Source organism: Myotis myotis, unplaced genomic scaffold (assembly GCF_014108235.1).
Source record: "Myotis myotis isolate mMyoMyo1 unplaced genomic scaffold, mMyoMyo1.p scaffold_m19_p_1, whole genome shotgun sequence".
Lineage (NCBI taxonomy): Eukaryota > Metazoa > Chordata > Mammalia > Chiroptera > Vespertilionidae > Myotis > Myotis myotis.
In genome coordinates this window covers 94,228,187-94,253,707 of record NW_023416313.1, presented here as the reverse complement: position 1 = coordinate 94,253,707, position 25,521 = coordinate 94,228,187, and positions in this window count along the sequence as shown.

Sequence of the window (25,521 nt, the reverse complement as noted above, 5' to 3'; positions counted from 1 at the left end):
AGCTGCTTCACAATCGCACTGGACACCTCGTGGCACCCATCTCCACCACTCTGGGTTTGGGAATCTGAACAATTGTCATCACCCCTTTGTTTATTCCAGTTGGGAAAACAAGTGTCCTTTCTCTTTCAGACTAAAGAAAGTTCAGTTTTTCTTTTGACCACCAAAGATTTTGTTCAGACACTCAGTAAACAACCTGGAGAGTATTATGCTAAGTGAAATAAGCCAGTCAACTATCACATGATCTCAGTCATGTGTAATCTAATGAGCAAAATAAACTGATGAACAAAATAGATCCAGAGACATAGAAGCATGAAACAGACTGATGAATTTCAGAGGGAAGGCAAAGGTGGGGGTGGAAAGGGATTAACCAAAGAATTATATGCATATATACATAACCCATGGACTCAGACAGTAGTTTGATGAAGGCCTGAGGGCTGAGGGAGGAGTCAGTAGGGGAAAAAAGGAGATATCTGTGATACCTTCAACAATAGAGATAAATTTTTTTAAAACTCAAAAGTAGCAACCCTATTTTCTTTTCTTTTCTTGGGTTTTCTTAACCCTTATCCACCTCGAGGATTTTCTAATAAAAGAAAATTAAAGAAAGGAGGCCCAAGATTTCAAGAGAAACTTACCCAAGTTCACCCAATGTAAAGCAGGGGGCTGGTGGGGCACCATGGGCCCATGCTTATACCGACCTCTGATCTGGGTGGTCTTGGGTGAGCTACTTCAGAATCCTGCTGACTATACCTAGTAAATGTCAACGTAAGAATGTCTAAACCTGTAAAGAATTTTTGTAAGAGTGTTTTGAGCCCAATTGATGCTATATGCACGGGAGCAGGATCTCAAGTGCTCTGCTGTATACTTGAAATTTTTGTTGCATTGTTTAAATTTTTTTTTAAATTCTTTAATTTGCATTCAGATTTTGGGGTACAGTAACTTTAAATAGCAATATGATTACTGCTCACCTAAATGTGAAAAACAAAGTATATTGTATGCATACGTATGGTTTTATTATGTGTTTGTGCTAGAATTTTTTCCAGAGGAACATGTTTATTTTTTAAAAAAGTAAAGCCACCCTGGCTGGTGTGGCTCATTTGGTGGGAGTGTCCTCCCATATACCAAAAGGTCACTAGCACGTACCTGGGTTGTGGGTTTGATTTCCAGTCCTGGTGCCTCCTAGGCAGCCAATTATTGTTTTTTTTCTCAGCTCAATGTTTCTCTTTTCCTCTCTCTCTCTAAAAAATCAGTAGAAACATATCCTGGATGGTGATTAAAAAATAAATAAAAATAAAAATAGCCGAAACCGGTTTGGCTCAGTGGCTAGAGCGTCGGCCTGCGGACTGAAAGGTCCCAGGTTCGATTCCGGTCAAGGGCATGTACCTGGGTTGCGGGCATATCCCCAGTAGGAGGTGTGCAGGAGGCAGCTGATCGATGTTTCTCTCTCATCGATGTTTCTAACTCTCTATCTCTCTCCCTTCCTCTCTATAAAAAATCAATAAAATATATTAAAAAAATAAAATAAAAATAAAAATAAAAAAGTAAAACCAATTAGAAAATAGATTCTCTATTTAGAAATTAACTTTCTTAGCCAATTTTTAGGAACACATCTGTTTTTTCAAAGGGAAAATCTATAGTGATATCTAGTTGAACCTATCAACTAGTAAGCTATAGTATTTTAATATTACCAGTTACAGACAGTTCTTAGGTGCAAAGCAAATTTGGAAAAATGGTTTCTAAGCCCAATCACCAACAACCTTAATAAGTAGATTTTGAAGTTTGTTCACTTCACAGAGTCCAAAGTTCTATAAGTTAAACAGTGAGTTTTCAAGGGTGCTTATCGGTGTGGATAAACAAGGTGTGGTGATTCTCATACAGGTAGTGCTTTTGAAAAAATAAAAAGAACTTCATTGAATCATTTTGCACAATATTGGTTACTTAGAACATTTTATTAATCTGCATTTTCAATTTAACACTGCCTTTGATTTTTTTATGGTAAATATATTCTAAAATTTAAAGTTTATGTATCAAAACTTGTATTTACTTTTGTCAGACTTGCTCAACATAATCTGAGGATGAGGGGTCATTAACCTACACTCCCCTACCCCTGAACTCTTACCATGTGACTTATGGACACTGAGACATTTAGTCCTTGGAATTGATGGTTGCTAAATGTGTGAGTTTAATTAATATAGAAGTATTACATGTAAAAATTTAATTAAAATAGTTATTTAATTAAAATATTTCTCAGTTTTAAATGCATGTTTTGAGATTTTTTTAAAAAGTTGTGTGTGATTGTTGTTGTAAAAATGGGAAGTAGGGGTAGAGGGTAAGAACTATTGAATGTGTACTATGTCAGCTAAGTAAGTGCTTCTCAAGTACTGTTTATTTAATCCTCCCAATATACAGTCAAGAAAAGTTTTACTATTTCGACTTACAGATGGGGAGTGTAAGGCTCAGAGAAGCAAATAAACTTGTCCAAAGTCACACAGCTTGTAAGGGGTAGAGCAGGTCACCTGGTTTATACTCTTTTTCCCCTTGTGCCCTGTTTAATTATTTTCTCAAGATTATGAGCCCCTCAAGAGCAGTTCTTCCTTAGTCTTTGGGACCTTCATGGCTTCCTAATCCCGGTGGATGTTTAATAATTGTTAGATAATCTCAGCAAATTATTTGAGTGTCAGTGTCATACAGCTGTAACTTCTTTTGGTCAAAAGCTGAAGGTCTTTTGCCCACATTTTCCAAGCTCACCTTTGGAGTTAACCATGTATGATTACCCAATAACCACTTAAGAAAAATGTTTGAGAACATATCTGTAGGCATAAAATTATATAAAGAAAAGGTGGGAAAATGAATGATGCCACAGACAAGGGTCAAGGCTGAGAAAAATTGAGATTTAAATTTGGAAAATGACAAATCAACTAGAGAAATCTTGTAGAATTTATAATATACAAACATCATAATGCTTTATATGTTATTAGAAATGCTTAGTCTAAATTTTTTTCTATAAAATAGTCGTGTTCTATTTATTTATTTATTTATTTATTTATTTATTTATATTTTATTGTTTTTTTACAGAAAGGAAGGGAGAGGGATAGAGAGTTAGAAACTTCAATCAGATCCCCGCAACCAAGGTACATGCCCTTGACCGGAATCGAACCTGGGACCCTTCAGTCCGCAGGCCGATGCTCTATCCACTGAGCCAAACCGGTTAGGGCAAGTCGTGTTCTATTTAGAAAGAATCTAATCTGCTAAGATTTTTGTAAGGAGCATTTCATGAGAAGCATGTGAGTTTTATATAGCCTGAAACTGCTTTTATATTATGTCTGCTTCCTTAGAACAAAACTGATAGTCACTTTGTTAAGGACAGTAAATAAGCCAATTTCTAATCATTTCTAACCCAACAGTTTGGTAATAAAATACAACATGGGAAAGCAAAATATTTTTGTCATCAGAGTGAAATTATAATATAAAATTTCTTAAAAGCACAAGTAAACTGATATTACTACCACTCTGGGTCTAGAGAAACAAAACGTATTTTGACATTCATCTCAATGTGAGGTGCATCACAGCTGCTCAAAGGGAGCTGAGAGATAATGTAATATAGGATTATTAATGCCTTAAATTCAGACTGACAGTATACTGTCACATAATTAAAATCAGTATGGTAAATGCTAAGTGAACAATGGCCAAATGCTATGGTAATAGCCCTAAAATACAACCCATGAAAGATCTCTTTTTCCACCAACTTGAATGGTGAACCTGTTTTCAGGAGTTGATATATTTCTTCCCAGCACCTACAATGAAACCCCCCTCCTTGGATATTTTGTTGAGTAGACAAGTCAACTTAAATTTCAAGGTCACAAGTCAACTTTTCAAAAGGGGTCCCTGTTTAGACCAATGTTTCCAGAAGTACCCTCAGCATGTTCCTTCTTCTGTAAGGTCTCATATAATAGTAATAGTAATAGTCACAGTGGTAGTAACAATAATATGTAAGGTCTCATAATCATAATAGTAGCAGTGGTAGTGGTAATGACAACAGCAACAACAACAATAATAACAGGTAATGTTTATACACTGGTAATGTGTTTTAGTCCATTCAGGCTGCTATAACAGAATACCATAGACTTGGTGGCTTAAACAACAAAAATTGTATTTCACATTCTGGAGGCTGAGAAGTCCAAGGTCAAGGTACTGGCAGAGCCAGTGTCTGGTGAAAGCTTGCTTCCTGGTTTGCCGATGGCTGACTTTTCATTGTATCCTCACATGGCAGAGAGTAGAGAGAGGGAAAGCAAGCTCTCTTCTTGTCAGATCACTAATCCCATACATGAGGGCTCCACCCCCATGACCTAATACGTCACATCCCAAAGGCCCCACCTCCCAATACCATTACATTGGAGCTTAGGATTTCAACATATGCATTTGAGTAGGGGGGATACAAACATTCTGTCCAAAACAGAACTATTGTTAGTGTTTTCTGTATATTAAACCATTTAATCCTGTCAACAACTTAGCAAGGCAACTATTAAACTACTAGAGGCCCGGTGCATGAAATTCGCACACAGGTAGGGTCCCTAGGCCTGGCTGGTGATCAGGGCCGATCTGTGGGGCAACTAACGGAGTGATCGGGGGCCCCCCGCTGGCACCCGCCTTGGCTGGCATGGCGCTACCAGCTCGCCCAACCCGCCCCCTGCTGCTGCAGCAGGTTGGGGCCTGCAGGCTGGGAGCAGCTCTGTGTTGAGCGTCTGCACTCTGGTGGTCAGTGTGCATCATAGTGACTGGTCGTTCTGCCAGTTGTTCCACCATTTGGCTGATTTGCGTATTAGGCTTTTATTATACACTAGAGGCCAGGTGCATGAATTCATGTACAGGTGGGATCTGGCCAGCCCACCATGATGGGGGCCCACTGGGACAGGTCGGCGGGGTGAGGGGTCACGGGCAATTGGCCAGCCAGCCCTGCGTCCAGATCAGGGTGTTGGGGGTCGATTGGGGGCTGGGTTGGCCGGGGGTGGGGAGGATGATTGGGGCCCAGATCAGGCTGGTTGGCTGCTGCAGTACATGTTATAGCCATCCGTCGTTCTGATCATACTGCTGTTCTGGTTGCTGGGCTTTTATATAGATACATAGATCATCCTTACCATTCCCTTTTATAGGGGATAAAATTGAGGCACAGAGAGATAAGGAGGTTTGGCTGTGGTTATGTAGCTAGTAGGGGAAAAAGTCAAGATTCTGACTCTGGGCAGTGATTCTCAACCTTGACTGCAGTTTGTTTTCACCTGGAGAGCTTTTTAAGCTCTGGTGCCTGGGTCTCACCTGCAGTGTCCTCCACTCCACCTTCTAGCCCCAATTCCAGATGCTAATTTAATTGTTAAGGATTTTTTTTATTTCTTGGGCAATTCTAATGAGCTTCCATAGTTGAGATCTTTGGTCTGGGCCAGTGGTCAGCAAACTGCGGCCCCTTGAGTGTGGCTCTTCCACAAAATACCACATGCCGGCACGCACGTACAGTGTGATTGAAACGTCATGGCCACACTCAAGGGGCCAAAGAGCTGCATGTGGCTCACAAGCCGCAGTTTGCCAACCACTGGTCTGGGCCATCTTAGCATCATGCTATCCAGTCCATGAGAAATTCTTACGACTTTCTCCATTGGGCACAACTGGTTAAAGGATCAGTTAATGGAAGGAAAAGTCTTATGAATAAAATAATGACAATCCATGGGCATTTAGCTGGCCACGGTTTCAGGCAAGTGCCATTGGACTTAGTCTATTCATCTGCAATGCACAGGGTTTGAATTGAATGATTTCCTGCTTCCTTCCAGTGCTATGCGTTTATGAAATCAATATATTAAACCCTTGATTATTCATGAGACGGTGATCCACAGAAAATGTTTAATCTGGGAACTGGCTTTCTTCAATCAACTTTCTTATCAATTGTGTATGCCCAAGGAATGCACATCAATTTTATTTTTGGCCTAAGGAAAATTTAATGAGGAAGGAAAGAATCCTGTATGTTTGTGTGTGTGTACATGTGAAAACCATTTAAAAGATAAATTAATGATTTGGAGGGGTTATCTGCTGTTTTGGATTACTCACATCACTGCCCTCTCCAATAGCGTTGATAATTGAAAGTTGCCTGTAGTCTGATTGCTGACAGCTGAAGGATCCATGTTGCCAAGGAAGCTATGGCTGTATGCCAAGTAATGGCCTGATTAATTATCCTTTTTGTGCTACTCAAGCTCTTCATACTTTTCCCTCACCAGAGTGGTATCCAGTTTCAAGAGTATGGAAGAGAACAGGAAGTCCCCCAAATGAACAGTCCCTATTTTCTGAGGCAGAAAATACAGCAGAGTGGCTCTTTGTATCCCCTCTGGTCCTTTGCTTACTGCCCTACTTGTTGAGTTTACCAAAGACAATAATTAAATCAAGGAGGGTCAGTCTGACTCTAGACACAATGGCTTTCCACATGGAGGGGTTTGGCAAAATGCTTTCTCTTCTGCAATCTGGTGCATATGGAGGTCACCCAAAATAGTTCCTTAGGGACTCCAAGATAAGAACAAACTATTATGGTCAAGAGGCTACATGAGGCTAATTCTTAATCTTGTTGGCTTTATGCTGACCGGGCTAAAATGAGTAATTATCCTCAGTATTTTAGAGTATCATATAGAATTCTGATAGCCTTTTGTAAAACCAGCTTCAAAGGATTGGCATTTGGAAGGGTATTAAATGGGCATTGAACTTATGATTGCAGGGAAATGCCACCTGCAGGAGTGCCGTGGCAATGGAGAAGAGCTCCCCACATTACTCCATAGCTTGGGTTAATATGGCCTTGGGTACTTCATGCCATGGCAGTTGTGGACTCTGAAGGCTTTCCTTGTCCATGACTCAGTCAGCGGCCTCAGCACAGAGTCCTCAAGTGCCTGAGAGACCATGTCTTGCTTTTTACTGGGGGTGCCCCTCAGGGCCAGCTCTGCACTGGTCTGCTGGGCTTGCAATGCTGGTGCTCCAGGGCTGGCCTTTGGAATGTGTCACCTCGGCTCTGAAAAACAACCCCAGGAAGAGGGTGGCTCTGCTCACCACCAGAACCTTCTCCATCAACAAGGTTTGACTTTCTGTTTGGTACAGTCAGCCAGACCTTAGGCATCTGGCCATCTGAGTCATGGCTTTGGCTCAGTGGTGGTGATTATTTCACTGAGAACCAGTCTGATTTTACGTAAATTTCAAACAAATCTTTTAAGAGTTGTGTCCTTCCTATCCTAGAGGCAGCTGGAAGGGGAGAGTTTTTCTTCTTTGAATTTGGCCTTTGAAGTGGAATCCGACAGCTCTCTTGCCCTGAGCTTCTCATGAATACCGTTGTAAACCAAGTTGGGAATTTGTCCTGAGAGGCTGGCAAACAGCTTTCTTGTGTGTGGGGCTCAGTGAAAACACCATTTTGAAACCACTGCAACTCTGCATAGAGCTCCATCCAATGAGATCATTTCAGACTTCCTGGGCTGATTTTTAAATAATACTCTAGCTGGTTTGACTCAGTGGATAGAGCCTCAGCCTGCGGACTGAAAGGTCCCAGGTTCGATAACGGTCAAGGGCACATGCCGGGTTGGGCTTGATTCCCGCTGTGGGGGCATGCAGGAGGCAGCCAATCAATTATTCTCTCTCATCATTGATGTCTCTATATCTCCCTTTCCCTTCATCTCTGTAATCAATACAAGTATATTAAAAAAATAAATGAATGATGAAAACTTAAAAAAAATACTATAGCTTCATAGAAAAACTTTAGTCTACTCTAAAATTATCTTGCTGGTCTGCACATTCCACAGGTTTACTGGGGTGTAAAACACCAAATTAATGTTTTCTTTACCTGTTCACTAAATTACTTTATGACTTTACCTATTACCCTAAGAATACTTGTTGAAAAATATGGAGACCTATTAAATTTTCCTAGTATCAAAAATATATATAAACTGAAACTAGAAGATAATAATTGTTCACCCATCAAATAGTCATTTTAGCAAGGAAATTAATTTACCACATATTGCTGGTATGACATCTAGGAACATATCTTGACACAGAATTACTTGTATTTTGCTATCCTTACCCAATGATATTTTTTCCATTGATTTTTAGAGAGAGTGGAAGGGAATGAGGAGAGAGGGAAAGAGAGAGAGAGAGAGAGAGAGGCATCGATGTGAGAGAGACACATCAATTGGTTGCCTCCTGCACATGCCCAACCAGGGCCAGGGAGCGAACCTGCAACCCTTTGCTCTATCCACTGAGAAGCACTGGCCAGGGCCAGAATTACTTTTAAATAGGAGGGAAAGTTTTATGTACAAGTTATTTAGCACTACTCTAACTTATAATAAAACAGTTGAAAGAAGTCTAAATATCTGATTACAAGAATATGATTTAATAACTGGCTATTAAAAATGGCTCTGATGAAGAACACTAAAAATGTTCATGAGCCCAGGCAGAGTAGCTCAATTGATTAGAGCATCATCCTGATACACCAAGGTTGTGGGTTTGATCCCTGGTCAGGGCACATACAAGAATCAACCAATGAATACATAAATAAGTAGAATAACAAATCAATGTTTCTCTTTCTCCCCCTTCCTGTCTCTAAAATCAATCAATAAATAAAAAAGTAGAAAATGTTTATGATATACAGCCAAGTGAAAAAAAGCAGGCTATAACACAGACTATGGACAATGGCAACTATATTAAAAAAAATCTGTATATAAAATCTCTTTTTGGAGATAACCACTACCCCCTCTTCAGTGTCTGTTCCATGCTTTAATTGTGACAAAGCCCTAAAATTTAAGGGCTAGGCCCAGCTAGGCCCAGCTTCCCATCCACTCTCTGTCAGACTAGGCTGCTCTCCAATACACTCTGCCTCTGGGCCTTTGCATGTACTGTTCTCTTGCCCAGAAAATGCTTCTCTCTTCTTCATCCCAGTGCACCCTCTGGTCCTCCTTCACAAGTATTTTCTGTGCTATATAGTTGACCATTTAAGGTTTTGCAATCTCATCTAATTTTTCATATGATTTCATTTTTTTTTCATATCCATACAAAGCAGATTTCAGGTACCCACAAAGACGATAGCTTGTGATTGTTTTATCATATTTACTAAACCTGCCCTGACATGTATTTTATGAAGAAACCAAAGAGTTATAGGTACCTAGATCCCTTGCTGCAAGTCACAGGGAACCTTGTAATCAGTGCTTCAGGATCTAGCCAAAAGTGGATTAAAGTTGTGTTAAAAATCTTAATTCATGTTTATAACTTAGTTACAAGATTACTAGCCCTGGGAATAGCAGAACCAGTGATCTTGAGAGAGAAAAAACTTGAAAGTTATGCAGTCACCTCATAATCTTGCACTTGGGACACTGCCCTGCTCTACCCAGGCTTGGTGCTGCCCTGGAGCTGGTGCTGACTGTTTATTCCCAAACTGGACCTTGCTCATGGTAAACATTTCCAAGGTTGGCGTGAAGCAAAATATAGCAAGTGTCTATCAGGCAATCAAGATAATACATAAAAATGCTAAATAAATTTTCCGTGATCAACAGCTTGCGGATCAGGAACTGGAGCACTGACTATAGAATGTCCCTCAACATTACTTCTGACAATACAAATCCATGTACATTTAATACATTTAAAATAACCAACCCATCCATAATATTTGATATTACTAACAGGAGCTGAAATGGAATCTTAAGGTGGTTTGTGAGCATATTCAGCAGAGGTTTAATATTTCTAAAAAAACACTTGGTATGATCACAGAACTTTCACAATTGTTGAAATTGCCAAGTTTTGTGATTCTAATAAAACGCTATTGTCTATTAATGCTACCATGGCACTAGTAGATGGAAAAGTGTTTGCCAAGCAGACACTTAAAAAAATCCTATACACTTTTAAGGCTGAGTGAGCTCCTCTTTTAGGAGAGATTTTCCCTATACATGGTTTACTTATTAATATAATCAATCCAGGAAAGAATAAAGTATTGCAAAAATGAGTGCTAATGAGGCCCAAGATCACAAAATTGGAAATAGTTATGGCTTTGCCCAAACTGTGAAATAGTCCCTTTGGGCTACCCACCTCTTCTGTGGTTTTAAAGTGGCATCAACTCCTAAGGTTCATCAAACAATGTGGTCAGAGTCATTAAAGAAAGCATGTAAAAATATAATGAAAGTTTATTTAAAAGAAGGTTCCTGTATAATCAGAAGAGCTCATCCTACCCCCTACTTTATGGTTTAGGGAGGAGTAAGGAGTTTGTTCCCACCTGCTACCCATAGGACTCGGGGGCAAGAGAGTGAAGCACAGTGAGGATGGCCGACAGGAGTGAGGCAGGAGTGGGACTGGGCTGGAAGGGCAGTGAACAAAGGGCTGGCAATGTTCCTTCAGGTGTCTCTGTCCTCCACCCACATGGCAGTCAAAGCTCTAAAAGCATTTGGAGTGTGCTACTTTTGGAAAGCAACAGTGTATTCCTCCCTTCCACCATTCCACGTATTTGCCTCGATGCCTCCAGAGTAAAATAAACCAGACTTTTGGGCTTTAGGAAAACTAGGTATTGGCCCTTAAAGGCTTATAAATCTTCACATTCTTGAATAAACTGTCTTGCCTGCGTTGGTTGAATTTTCATGAAAATCTACACTGGTAAAATGGAATTGACTAAAGCAGAGGCACCCAGCCTGTTATCACCAAGAACTCTTATTAATATCCTCCATTGTGGAAAAAAGAAGTAGTCGTTAACTAGTTTTGTACTTTTAAGTTCAGGACACATGATCAGCAGGAGGGACAAGCTGATGGACTTCTAGCCAAGTCCCATGGCTCATGCCATTTTAGTCAGGTCCCTGTATGGTAGTTGTTAGACTTTTGGAAACATTTAAAATAGTCTGAGGACTCCCTTCAACTGTCATGAAGATTCTTGATGGGCTGAGGCTTGCTGTGCTGAGCAGACAGACCCTGGGGAGGAGGTCAGTGTAGATGCTGGGGAGCTGAGCCTTCCCACACTTCCTGTGACGGTGGTGGAGGTGGAAGGTGGAGCTCGCTGTGCTGAGCAGGGCAGTGTCCAGGGGTGGGGGCAGTTCTCAAAGAGATGGAAAAGGGAAACAATTATTCAAGCTAGGTGCTCCAGGGGACACAAACCTTAAAGACAACAACATGAAGATATTTTAAGGCTTAAAAATAGTAAAAAGAAAAACCTAAGGGAAAAATGTATAATCAACTGTACCCTTCAGACCACAGGTAGCAGATGTATTTAAAGAGGGAATGGCCATGTCAACAGGGGAAATCAGCATTATTGAGTAGGTGTCGTGAGTTGTCACAAAGAGAAGGAAAATTGAACAACTGACCGTCCAGAAGAGAGACAGCTCCCACTTTTCCTGACCATCCCATACACCAAAGTCCTGGAAGTGTGTGGGAGGGATCTGGGAATCTGAGTGGAGGGCTGGAGCTCCTGCTGAGTGAGTGATACTGCTTTCTGAGAAATAGGAAATGGTGACTATTAATTGGACACTTTTTTAAATTCCAAACTGGTGGGCCTGGTACATATGGTTTATATTTTACTAGAGGCCCGATGCACAAAATTCGTGCAAGAGTATGCCTTCCTTCACCTGGCTGCCAGCCCTGGCTTCCCTCTGGCACCTGGGACCCAGGCTTCCCTCGAAGCCCCAGCTTCGTCAGGAAGGTAGTCTGGAAGGACATCCGGTCTAATTAGCCTATTATGCTTTTCTTATTATAGATAGTAAGTGGATAGTCTGCTTGACTGATGGATCTTGCATCTTTTTCTGAGTTGGAGTTTAAGCTTCCTTTATTCAAAGAACTCACCTGCTTCTACATATAGGACTCTGTAGTGTTGCAAGAATTTCAACTTTTTATCTTGTTTTTTAAGATGATAGCAAATATTACTAAGAGAAAGGGCTTTTCTTCACTGAATTATTCAATTTCAGGGGGCCCGCTCCTTAACAAATCCTTGTTACCCTTTTCTTAGAAATATGGAAACTGTTCCACTCCTATTTTTAAATCATTGGGTATGTTCACAGCATGTTAGTTCCTGACACATTTTAGATTTAGAGGGTTTGAGCTCCATCTAGATCATTTGTGGTTTGACTGCTCGGCCATCAAGTAGATTACTTTACAATCTGATTTGGTTGTTGTAAGTCACCAGAAGGAACCCACAAAACAGATGGTTCCTAACAGGCTCTCATTGTGTCAATGCTCTAGGACTTTCGGTGGCTCCCCATTGCCCTTTGGACTCAATCAATACGCCAGCTCACACAATCCTCTCTGTCACAACGCATTTCATGCTGCAGCCCCTGTCTGCTCAGGGGGAGCTCATAAGGAGAAACGTGCTTCCCTCCTATGGGCAGCACGTTGTGGTAACTAAATGAAGACATGTTCAATTTATAATTAACACCGTATTCAATGACCTGATAAGTAGAAAACATTCTGAAAATCAAAGACAGGATTTGATAATACTATTTTCAAGAGTGTAAAAAAAATAAAAGCTTTAAATAATGAGTTTACCTTTGTCACCATTTCTACCTGAAATAATAAAAAACAGAGAACAGAAGCAGCCTTGTGAAAAACAGCCTGTTCCAAACACTGAGATATGTTAACATATACACCAGCACAGACATTCTGTCACTTTAAAAATGTTTTGAATCCCCGATGCCAAGCAGGATGCTAGGGGGCTTCTTGCAGCCAGCACCAAGTGTTAAGAAAAACATTAAAAAGACAAACAAAAAACCAACCCTTTGTGTTGACTCAGTTAAAATAAACATTTTATTACTCCCATAAGAAAGACAACTTCTTGATTGAGTAGATAAAATTCCAGGTAGCCAGATTTCCAGGTTGTGCTGTGTAGGCAATTTTCAGAGACAGTAAATTGTGTGCATGAAAGAGTGTTGAATTTGATTGGCTGGAGGGAGATCGAAGGAGAGAGACAGCACTGTGAGTCAGTGTAGTAGGCACTACCAGGGAACTTGATGGATGATTAAACCCAAGGACCAATGTGCAATGCACTTACTAGGTGCTTACTGACAATGACCAGAAACTTAAACTAATTGTTGCAAATTCAAGGAGACTGCCTCCAGGGAACATGCTAAAAAAACATTGCAGGCTGGTTTATGGAATTTTTTTTAAGAAGAAAGAAGAAAGGAAGGGAGAGAAGGAGGCAGGGAGGAAGAGAGCTTTGCGGGGGAATGGAGGAAGGAAAAGGGGGGAAAAGCCATGACTTAAGTGCCTTTGTAATTTATCCCCTATTTATTCATAGGAGTAGCAATCACATACATTATTCACAGGGTTTTCTCACATTTTATCTGCTTTACTCTTATCGCAACCTTGAGGGAACCATTTTTTAAGCAAGGAAATAAGCACACAACAGTTAAATGACTTGCCCAGGTTGATCCAGCAAAATATGTCTAATCCCTCCAGTGAGCAAAGTCAAGAGGGCCTGTTCTGTATGTGGAGCGAAACTCATGCCTTTTGCCTAGAGTTCCTCTGCCCTCATATCACTGCTCAAGTCACCATATGGAATGATTTAGAGAAAGTCTCTCTGAAGGCAGGAGCATGGACTTAATAACGCCCGTAGGTCCCCGGCCACATGATGGTTTTCTTGTGGTTCTAAAAAAACATAGTGGGCCTCCAGGGAAACAGAGTCCCATGTGCAGGAAGTCGGGGCTGGGCTTTGCTTCTTGTCATTGATCAGTTGCATATGTTGGGAAAGGGCATAAACGGAAAGGAACAGATGTTCGTTGATGGTCTGTCTTCCTTAGAGATCTTGATGCTCAACCAGTGGCCTCACCTGGACTATGAGAACGTCACATCAAGTCCAGTCGACAGAGTTCTGAATTTAGATGTGGCTTCCTTCAGGGGCCTTACCAGACGCTCCTCATCCCTCCTCTCCTGGGCTCGAAACTCTGTTGGTGTCTACACCCCTCAGTTCCCACGGCAGGCAGGGGATGCAGGCCCTTTAGGGCGTGGGGTGGCTGGAAGGTGTCTTTGGGATGGATTTTTCTCTCTGTTACTCAGATCATCTCCTGGAGAAAAAAAATGCTGCCGTTTTTGTTCTACAGTCACTTAGTGTGGTGAAGAGTTTCCATAGCAACATGATTTCTGCCTCAGGTTTACATAAATTCATGCTTGCCTTGTTTGAAAAGAAAATTTGGACATTCAGTCCCTACCAGAGAATGTGTAATAGGAGCAGAGAATAGCTATAAGCCCTGACTTTATTATGATTTTTTAACTTTTTAGTATGGGTTCAAACGAATACGAAAATAAAGACTAGTCTAACAAAGCTTCATATGTTGTTAGCTTCAACAATTATCAATATATGGCCACCCACTGTGTTATTTTGAAACAAGTTCCAGATATCATCCCATTTCATCCACAAATACTTCAGTATGAATCTCTAAAAGGCAAGGACTCTTATTTTTAATGATTTTCACATGAATAATAAAAGATAAAGAGCCTTGACTGGGTAGCTCAGCTGGTTGGAGCATTGTCCAGATGCTCCAGGGTTTCGGGTTCGACCCCCCATCAGGCACATATAGGAGTCAACCAACTTATGCATGAATAAGTGGAACAACAAATCAATGTCTCTCTCTCCCTCTATCTCCCCGTTTCCCTTTCTCTCTTTAAAATAAATTAAAATTTTTTTTTTAAAAGAGTAAAGATTGCGGAATACAAATTCTGCCATACCAAATTATTTAAACTATTTCTATTTTATTAATATCTCTACTCCAGATACTATATTTTGGCTTACAATATAATGGCACTAGGTAGCAAGCTAAGTTTCAAGTACTTTATATGAATTAGCTTATTTAATCATCACATAAACCCTGTCAGGTAGATACCAATATTATTCTATTTTACAGAGGAGGAAAATGAGGCACACGTTGGTCAGTAACTTGGCACATATCAAACACTTAGAATATGTCAAACAGTGCCTCCTTTCCTGTGCTATGCACTACCATATACTCTTTGTTTCTACCTTTACAGAGAGGAAGGAAGAGAGGAGAGAGAAGAGAGGAGAGAGAGAGAGAGAGAGAGAGAGAGAGAGAGAGAGAGAGAGATCAATTGGTTGCCTCCTGTACTCGCCCCGTCTGGGGATTGAAACCACCATCTTTTGGTGTAAAGAGGATGCTCCAACCAATCCAGCCACACTTGCCAGGGACATTTCCGTATACTCTTAAGACTTAACATTAAAATCTTATTGTGCAGAAACAGATCACTATAAGAAGCATGCTAGGTGATTTAAGACTTATTCTCAAGATGACCATCTATCTTTACCCCCATAATGTATATTCTTAAACTGTTATTCTATGAAATCCTGAGCAATATCTTTCAATGGAAATTTTGGAAGGTCTAATCCCTGAGTGTTAGTATTATCTCCCAAACACTTACTGGCTGTGTATGGAGGGAAAGCAGCTGTACCTCAGCTCCTGGGACATACCCTTGCCCCAGCAAAACCTTGCCACAGTGCATTGCAATTATGTCTTCACTGGTCATTTTCCTTAGAGATTTCTTAAGGCAGGAGCCAATTTGCCATAGGTTGCTTTGGCTGTTTCATCTTTTTCTGTATCTGAGCACTGAAACGGACACATTGTAAGTACTCTGGGTTGGGGATTTCCTGCATGGGATTGAGACCCCACAGTTCTGGGGGGAGGGAGCTTTGTAGCCAAGATATCCCTCTGGCTTCTCAGCTGCTGCACCTGGGTGCCTGGGCCAGCCCTTTCCAAGTCTCCACCCTTCTTACCAGTGTCTATGAGGCTTCTTCTACAAATCCTTGGTTATAATAATTTCAGTTCAGCTAGCTTTCATGTTGATAGCTCTATAATTTAGCTGTAAATCCAGTCTGGCTCCAGGAGAAGGCGAGTGTAGCTTCACCCACTCAACAGCCATCTTGGAATCTCTGACACTTGTCCTTAAACAAGCTCATACTTCTTTCTGTATTTTATTATAGGTGACAGTAAATTTTTATTCTGTTTTTGTTAATTGTTTACCCGAAGATATTTTTCCATTGATTTTTAGGGAGAATGGAAGAGAGAGGAAAAGACAGAGAGAAACATCAATATGAGAGAAACACATCGATTGGTTGCCTCCTGCACGTGCCCCTACCAGGGCTCCTGCCAGGGAGGAGCCTGCAACCAAGGTATGTGCCCTTGACAGGAATCAAACCCGGGACCCTTTGGTCTGCAGGCTGACGCTCTATCCACTGAACCAAACCATCAAGGGCTAGGTGGCAGTAAATATTAAAAGTATCTCATATGATGTGTGCTGCAACTATATTAATAATGATTTTTTAAATGTAACTGTGAATTCTATGTAGTTCAAGGTATTTGTTGAGAAATAAAAATAATCCTAGCAATCACTATGTAAAATATAAAAAAATCTGGTAATTTACTCTGCCCTTTCGTTTATTATCAAAATATAGGAAACAATGTTTAAATGTGTTGTTGTTTTTTTTTAATTTCAGAGAGGAAGGAAGAGGGAGAGAGAGATAGAAACATCAATGATGAGAGAGAATCATTGACCAGCTGCTTCCTGCACACCCCCTACTGGGGATCAAGCCTGCAACCCAGGCATGTGCCCCAACCTTGAATCAAACTGTGACCTCCTGATTCATGGGTCGGTGCTTAACCACTGAGTCACACTGGCTAGGCTAAAATATAGGAAACAATTTAACATTTAGCATATATGTCATCCATCACCTATTTTTGTCAAAGAATCTAAAAATGATAATTTTGATACTGAAGGGTGTGTGTGTATTAGTGCAGCTCATAATTAAGGGATCTGAAATTCCAGTTACACTGACTTCTTTGCCACCATAGAGAAATTGCTTGATTTGTGGTGGCTTGCTTTAATCTGCCAAAAAATGGGATTTATGAGTCTTTTTTATGGGGTTGTTGTAAAAGACAGTGAAACATAACTATAGTAAATTCTTAGGAAATATAGTCATATGTCTGTGCAGTGATTTAACATTCAACAAAAATTTATTTGATAAATATTTACTCTTTTGCCAAAGCAATAGTCATAGATGTTATTCCAGGTTCTTGAACTCTTCACTTCCTAACTCCACCCCTCTTGATTCATCTGAAGTTCTTTTTTATTTTTTTATTGATTTCAGAGAGGAAGGGAGAGATAGAATCAATGATGAGAGAGACCCATTGACTAGCTGCCTCCTGCACGCCCCCCTATTGGGGATTGAGCCCGCAACCCGGGCATGAGCCCCCGACCAGAATCAAACCCGGTACCTTTCAGTCCCGATGCTCTATCCACTGAGCCAAACCAGCTAGGGCCATCTGAAGTTCTTTATTCAGTCAAGAAAAATACAGGAGCAACTGATAATATGTACATTGAGTGCGTAAGAAAGGTTTGGACCTGCAGAAGTCATGGTGACAGTCTCATGAGTGAGCAGGAGGGGAAGTTTGTCTGCAACACTTCCCTGGATTCCCTGAACCCTCAAGGTGCCCTCCTGAGACCATCCCATGCTGGAAAGGCTCTGGCTCTCAATGCAGAATGGTGGCATTCCCACAAAGCAACCTGTTTCTGGCTTTTACCTCTTTGCTGAATGCGGAGCAGGCAGGGATGTTGACCAAATGTAACTTTCTGCTAAATTAAATGTGACTCCTTGACAAAAACAACATTTAAAATTGTACTTCTTTTTGCAGTGGAGTTGTAGTGCACCAGTTTCAGAGCTCTCAGAGAAACAGGATTTACACCGTGTTAATCAAAGCTCATGGTGCTAGAGCAAGTCATTGACACAAAGGCTGGCCTCACTTTCAGTCTGCAGAGTTCACTCTTCATGGCTCTTTCAGAAACATTTGAAGAACTGATGGAAACTCAACTAAACTGAGAATCAGAAAGTGTTGCCTTCATCATTACAGTCTATGAGAAAGCATAGTGCAGGTCTCAATTTTGCCTAAGAAATGACACCTAAAACTTTATATTTGTTTTTATTGATATAAAATGATAGTCCCTGAAATAGTCCTGTTCCTTCTGTTACAATTTTGTTCAATGCAGGCAGAATTTTATGGACAATAGAAAATCCTAAAATAGCTTGTTGGAAGAACCAGATTTTAAGGAATAAATTACTGAAGAGATACCAACTTACTCAGAACAAAAGCTGGCCCCAAGATAGGTGAGTAGACTGTCGTCAGTACTAACTAAATTTATTGAGACTTACTATGTAGCAAGTATTGTGCTAAGGATATTACATGGTTCATTTGATTGAATCTTCATATAACAAGAAAAGTACTAGTATGATATCCAGTATTCTAGGAGAGGAATGGAAATTTGGAGGGAAAAATTTGCCCAAGGTCATACAGTTAGCAAGTGGTAAAGCCTGGCAGGATTCAAATTCCCCTGCCTCACTCTAATGCCCATGCTCTCAACGTCAATGCCACACCATCTCCCCTAAATTATGGATTATGATCTTCAACACCCACACCCACCAGGCCATTTGAGTCAGTAAGAGTGATTTCTTTGTTTATAAGTCTTAGAACTTCGTATTTTTTTTTTGTTATTAGTGTGCCCAGAAAAATAAGCAAAGGAGTTGGCAGAAGTGAAATGTATTTATTATAAATCATTTTCACAATTCCTAAAATCTCTTGAGAAATTTTATGAGAAAAATTTTAGCTATATAAGGGAACTAACTATAATTTTGTACATTTATAATTATAATGTGTTTAACTTAGTTATAAAGTGACTTTCTACAGAGTGAATGCTATTTTCCTATTGAGTTTTTCCACTAATGAAAACTATTAAGTCTCTATATTTTTTACAGGAAATTATCTGACCTAAAAGGGTTAAGGTTATAGAAATTATAATGTTGGATACCCTAGAAAACCTTGTAGCAGGCTTTCATGATGTTTCCAAATCAGATATAAACCCCTAAATTCCCATTTTTCTATTCTTATGTCTTTTCCCCTTCCTAGGCCAAAGGGATTTCTCCCAGGAGACAAGTTGGTTTCTCACAAAATTCTTGGTGCTCTCCTTTGGATTAACTATCTTACCTTCTAGAACTGGGAATTGCATAAGACAATGACATTCACTAGCATATCTTCTGCTCCACCCCTTCCTTGGGTAGATTGCCCCTCATTAGTGTGGTCACAGGGATGGGCTTTTGGCTCATGTAAATGTTGTAGCCCCTCCTATCTTCCCTCACACCTTCACAACTTTGCATCCTTCTGTAGACTGGATAGCTCCATTTGCCTGTCCCATGGACACCTCAAACTCTGCATCTGAGATCAAATAAGACATCTTCCTCCCAAACCTGCTCTTTTACAGGATTCCCCTCTTGGTCAATAGGTCCATCATCCATCCAGTGTACCAAACAAAAACCTGGGTCTTCCTTCATTCTCTCTTCTCCTTTACTCCCCACATTCACTTTGTGGCCAGGTTTTGCCTCTTCTTCCTCTAGAGCAGTGGTTCTCAACCTTCTGGCCCTTTAAATACAGTTCCTCATGTGACCCAACCATAAAATTATTTTCGTTGCTACTTCATAACTGTAATGTTGCTACTGTTATGAGTCATAATGTAAATATCTGATATGCAGGATGGTTTTAGGTGACCCCTGTGAAAGGGTCGTTAGACCGCCAAAGGAGTCGCGACCCACAGGTTGAGAACCGCTGCTCTAGAACCTAATCCCTTCTCTCCATCCACAGACCATTCTCAGCTCCGCTCTCCTGATTTCTCACCTTGATCAATGCCATGATTTTTCCTCAACACATCAGGCATCTCTCTCGGAGATTTTACTTGCCTACCTGTACCCCCCAGTCTGGGCTCAATGTCCTATGTTCACACTGCATCTTGTGTGTATCTTTATCACAATACTTATCTGTGTACCCTAATTGTGCGTTTCCTTTTGTGTCAGCTCAGAGCAGTGCCTGGCACTTGGCGATTACTCATTAATGTTTGTTGAGTAAATGGGGGAGCCTTTGCTGTTGGGCCTGGCTTCTGTGTTCCTGGGGAAGCTTGTCAGGCTCTGTGTGTGATTACACAGCTTATCGACCTGGGACTTTGGGTAGGCTCACCGGGGGTTACATTTTCTTTTTTTGTGTGTCTCATTTGTGATAATGAACAAGAACATAGAAAACTCAACAGCAATTGCCCCAATGTTACATTATAGACCAGAAATAACTGTTTGTTAAATTAAAATGGACAGGGCAAACAGGGCTCAAAGCTAGAGATTCAGTTTTTAGGCTCCAGGCAGTAACACATCTGTTTTCTATATTACTAAAAATGCAGCATAAAATATACTACCTGGCTACAGTAGCTATTTAAAAATTAGTAAAAACAATAACAATAATATTTATTACTAAATGCTTCCTATTCTGAGTGTTATGTACATATGTCATTTAATCCTCACAAAAATATTATAAAGCTGGTATTATGATCCCCATTTTTTTAAGTGACATGCTTAAAGTAACCTGCAAGTCCATGGCGGCCAGATATGGAGCCGGCTGTCTAATTTCAAAGGCCACATTCATTAGTCACTATTGCCTGATCCAGGCACACACGACTCTGTCATGCTCTACCAGCTGAACTCTTAGCCAGTGAGTGACAGCTGCTGAAATATGATTTGTAAGCATGTAGAAAACACAGATTTTTGTTTCTGACATCCTTTCTGAGTTTCTTTTTTAAAATGGACAGAAAATATATTTATTCCAGTTACACAGATTTTTGAATCTTCTTTGGCCATGGTAAAAGAATGAGAATCATCTGCTCGCTGCTACCCACACCTTTTGAACAGTCTTCTACCCTAGTTGGATTAGTTTTTACTTGTGGATTGGGAAAGATAACATGGGCCATAATTGTATTGGCACAAAATGGCTTGACTCTTAAAGCTATGTTACCCAACAATTTCTTCTGAAAGGCAACTCCTGAAACTACTGATAGAAGCATCCTCTGACATGACAGCTTCAATTAAATGTTGTTAGAAGGTCTCCATTTCACTGAGCAGATTTGTGGGTTTCTTTAAAAGTTTTGCATGAATGGTGAATGGCAAGGAGGAGAAATTCAGATTTAAATTTTATATTTTCTCTCTGATGTCCACTACTCTATGTTACCAATCATAAAAATGTGGTCCACTGGGCCTCATAGCATGAAACACAACAGAAATAAAGAGGAAATTAGATTATATTAAGTGATTTCTTCACCTATTTAAATGTATGTGTCTGCATCAAGTTCTGGTTATAGTATAAGTGTTAAAAATGGTGTAAGACCTGTTTTCTTTTTCCTTATTGTGAAACACCAGTTCTAAAGTTGTTAACATCACTTACAAACACATCTTTGGGGTTATAACATGTGGCAAATTCTCAAAGACAAATCTGAAGACTTTTTTTATATATATAATTAGGAGAATCAGTGATCTATGACAAAATCCCTGAAATATACTTAAAAAAAAAAAACACAATTCCCCTAAGAGCTGTGCATAAAACTATTTTTAAAATGGCTAATTGTCCCAGTAAGTGTCCCAGACTGATACATCCCCTAGTTTCCTGGTTTCTTAAGGAGCTTGCCTAGACTAGACTCTCCACAGAGAAGAAAATGTTCTAGAACAGAGAACAATTGTGTAGCTTAAATTGTATCCAAAAGATGATTAGTGAGGTAAATGATCAACAACTCATTAAGATAACATGAGGTTAACAGTTCTTTGACAGGCTTTGGAACTGAAAATTTTAAAATATTAAGTTGGAATAGAATGGTGTGAGGAAATTTGTAATAGTGTGTGTGTGAGAAATGATACCAATTTTTCTGCAACATTTATGTGACAATACTTCAAATATAAGATTTGATGTTTTCTATGAAAAATTGGATGTATGCAATTGTCAAAACTCATAAAACTTTAACTTGAGGTCTCTGCATTTTACTACATGTAAATTATATCCCAATTTAAACAAATCTTCAAACTCTCAAGGTCATCAAAAAAAAAGGAAAGTCTGAGAAACTATCACTGCCTAAGGAGACATGAGGACTGTATCTAAGAGCAGAAAAAGAAAATTTTTTTTAAATAATAAAATCCAAATAAAGTATGCAGTTTAGTAAGTAATAATGTATCAGAATTTGTCATTAGTTGTGACAAATGTACCACACTAATGTAAAATGTTAACAATAGGGGAAGCTGTGGACTGGGTATAGAATCTCTGCCACCTTTCTAAAATCCTAAAATGATTCTAAAACTTAAAAAGCTTTTTTTTAAAAAAAATAGAAACAAGCAGGATAAGGGGGTGAGTGGGAGTTAATTTGGCAGTTACAAAGACACTACTGGAAAGTCAAGAAAATGAAAATAGCAGTATAATCTATTTCAAGCAATAAGTGTAAATAAGCAATAAAGAGCAAATGTTTTTATCTACTGGACATTAGCATCAAATAGATTACTCTTCTATCAGATTTACTTTCCCATGATAAAACTGAAGCCTGTCATCCTTACCACATTATTTTTTTAGTTGGCTAACATTAAAAAAGAGTTGTACACATACAATGGACGGAATGGATGGTATAGTTTTTATTTTCACAGAACATATTCCTCGTTGTAAATCATCTAGTTCCACCGTTCTGCCCTGTTAAATGCCAGCATCCAGTAGTTACACACATCCTTTCTATGGATACATAGAAAAACTCATTTCATGCCTGCCAAAAGGTTTTCTTACCAGGTGTGAGTGTGTGTATAGAGATGTGTTAAAAAAACCTCCTGCCATACCATCTACTTCTCTTTGTTAAATATGCCACTGTCCTACAATCCATAATCATATTTAGGTCCCGTGGGTCCCCCTGGTAAGAAGCAGGGAGTCTTCCTCATCATGTATTGGTGTCGGTGCTGACCAGCCTCAGAGCGGCTCAGATGGGCCAAGTACAAAGCGGTGCCTGATGTGGCCACATTTGGGCCCGGGTGCCAGCGGCAGGGTACCCACAGGATGTAGCCCATCCTTCCCTTGTGGGGCGCAGCTCCAACAGGAATACCTTTTGCGACGACAAATCCCTCTTCAGTTAACAGTTCTGGGGCAGAGGCTGGTGGACAGGCCCAGAGCCCACGTAGACAGACGCGAAGATGATGAAGATCAAGAGTAGGAAGAGGGTGGCTGCTGCGGCGACCGCAGCGACGAGCTCCATCTGCAGCGCAAGCTCTCGCAGCCCACGCTCGCGGGTCCACGCCTGGCGCTGCGTTGCCATGGCAACTGGCCCCCGTGAAACCCCGCGAGTGTGACGAGAGAATCCACCCGCGCGGACCCCGCCCCCACGGCGGGACGGAGGGCCGCGCTTCCTCCCCGCCCCCATCACCCACGCAGGGAAAGCAGGAACGACCGCCGAGCGGACAGCAAATTGGAAACGCTCGGTGAGCGTTACCTGGAGCCGGCGCTCCGAGCCCCACGCAGAGGCGGGTGCGGACCGGCCAGCTCCTCCTTTCCCGCCGCTCCCGCGCGTCAGCTGGTCAGGGGCGCAACGTGGGCCGCAGAGGGGCACGCTTGCCAGTCGGGGCTCCTCGGACACCCTCGGGTCGCGCGGGGACGGCAGCCCGCAGATGGCGGATGTCAGAGGCCCCGGGTGGCGTTTTGTGCAGAACCGCCCCAAATCGAGGCGGCGTTTATCCTCCTCGCCCTTGCCCACAGGCTCTCACAGGGAAAGCGGGAGCATAAAAAGATATTTACCCAGAGTCCTAATCTCGAAACATTTCCTGAACACACCGTCTGTCCCGGGAGGTAGACACCTATTGCGGGAAGGCTGTTTGGGTGACAGATAAGAGCATCACCGGCTTCCCAAACGCTGGCTGCCTGGGGTCGGGCCTGCGCGGTGGCCCCTCAGCCGCCCTGGGGACGAGCGGACCGCGTTCCGCCGGCGCGTCCACACCTCGTGGGCCTGGCCCCGGGCCCGTAATGAGGAGGGACGCAGAAGGCGGGCGATGCCCCCTTTACCCACCAAACCTTCTCCTTCCTGATCAGACACCCGGCCTCCGCGCCTCCGCGCCTCCGCGCCTCCGCGCCTCGGCCTGAAAAATCCTCCTCCAGGGAGCGAAGGTCTTGTCGCTTTGGGCTATAAATATTAATAAGCTGAGCTGCTGGGGCATAATTATTTTCCTTTAATTACAACGCAAATATTCAGACCCTGCCACCCAGGCCCCCCTAAATAGGGATTGCTGGGTGTCGTCAGCAGACCCCTTCGCACAAGTCGTTCTCTGCACCTCTCCGCGAGCTGAAATCACCCCGAGAGATCCCAGCTGACGCCCCTTCGCCTTTCATTCGGTCGCCTGCACCCCCGGGACGACTAGGGGACCCCGTCTCTACCCGCCCAGACTTCATGCTCCTAAAGCCATAGTCTGAGGGGCTTGACCATCAGGGCAGCCCCTGCAGGAGTGGGGTTCCCGGGGTTTGACCGGGAGGCCCCTGTATGGACCCGGGCGGGCGAGGTCTGCGGGCAGTGGAAGGGCCTCCTCCCGCTGCGCCCAGGCTCAGCCCTCGCGGCTCCCCAGCGGCCGAGCGCTTCAGTCCGCAGGCCTGGGTGCCCAGGGTCCGGCTGCGCCGGGGGCCCTCTGCCCGCCACCCGCCTGCCCACTCCCTTCCATAGAGAAGGGCGGCGAGGGGGCTCGGCACCCTCTTCCCCTGGTCGGGTCGAAGGTTGAGGTGGTGCGGGGCGTGGGCTGGTGCAATTCGCCCGCGCTCTCGCCGATGCTAAGAGCGGAGGTGTTGGCGCGACGCTGGGGACACCGAGCCTCGGTCGGGCTGCGCTCATTTTCCAGGCCTCCAAGCCATCGGGCTTCCACAGCGCAGCCCCACATTTCCCACTCCGTGTCCCGGGGTTTGTGCGGCCAAAAGGAGGGCCCCCTCGCCTCCCCGGGTGCGGAGCCAGCAGCGGGAGGAGGCTTTTAGGGAAACCCAGCCTTCCAGGCTCGGGAGGGAGCCCAGCCCCGTTCCCCCTGGAAACGCGGCAGAGGCAGGAGCCCTTCAGGGAGGGCACACCGCCCGAGAAGGCCCAGCTTCTGCGCACGAACTCACCATTGGAACTTCCCACTTATTTTTGTTTAAGGAGTTGTGTGCCAACCAACAGTGGATCACATCCTGGAGGCAGAGGGGTGTGATCCAATCCCTAGAGATCATTATGATTAAAGAATATGCATGCCCATTTATCCTATACATTCTCATTTAAATTGCATCAAGAAGAAAGTTCAAAATGCAAAATAAAGGTAAAGGTAAAACACCCACAGCCGTTAAATTAGTACCCATTTTTATTTCAGTTAGGAAATGCAGACCCATCTGCGGCCCAATTAAAAATACGATGTGCTCTACAACCTCAAGTGTAGTGATCAGACTGCGGTGGTCACTGAGTTTCATGAATGTTAACTGTCCACTGAAATAACAAAAGTCCACCTGGGAGGTCAGATGCTTGGACTGTAGCTATGTGAACTGTAGGCAGTTTCTGAAAATCACTCCAGGGGCAAAATCAGCTTTTGGGCTGATCAAATCAGTTGCCTGTAAAATTAGTCTAGGGCTCAAGACTCTGGCAGCAAATGGTTAAATGAGGTCCACAGGTGGGGGAACC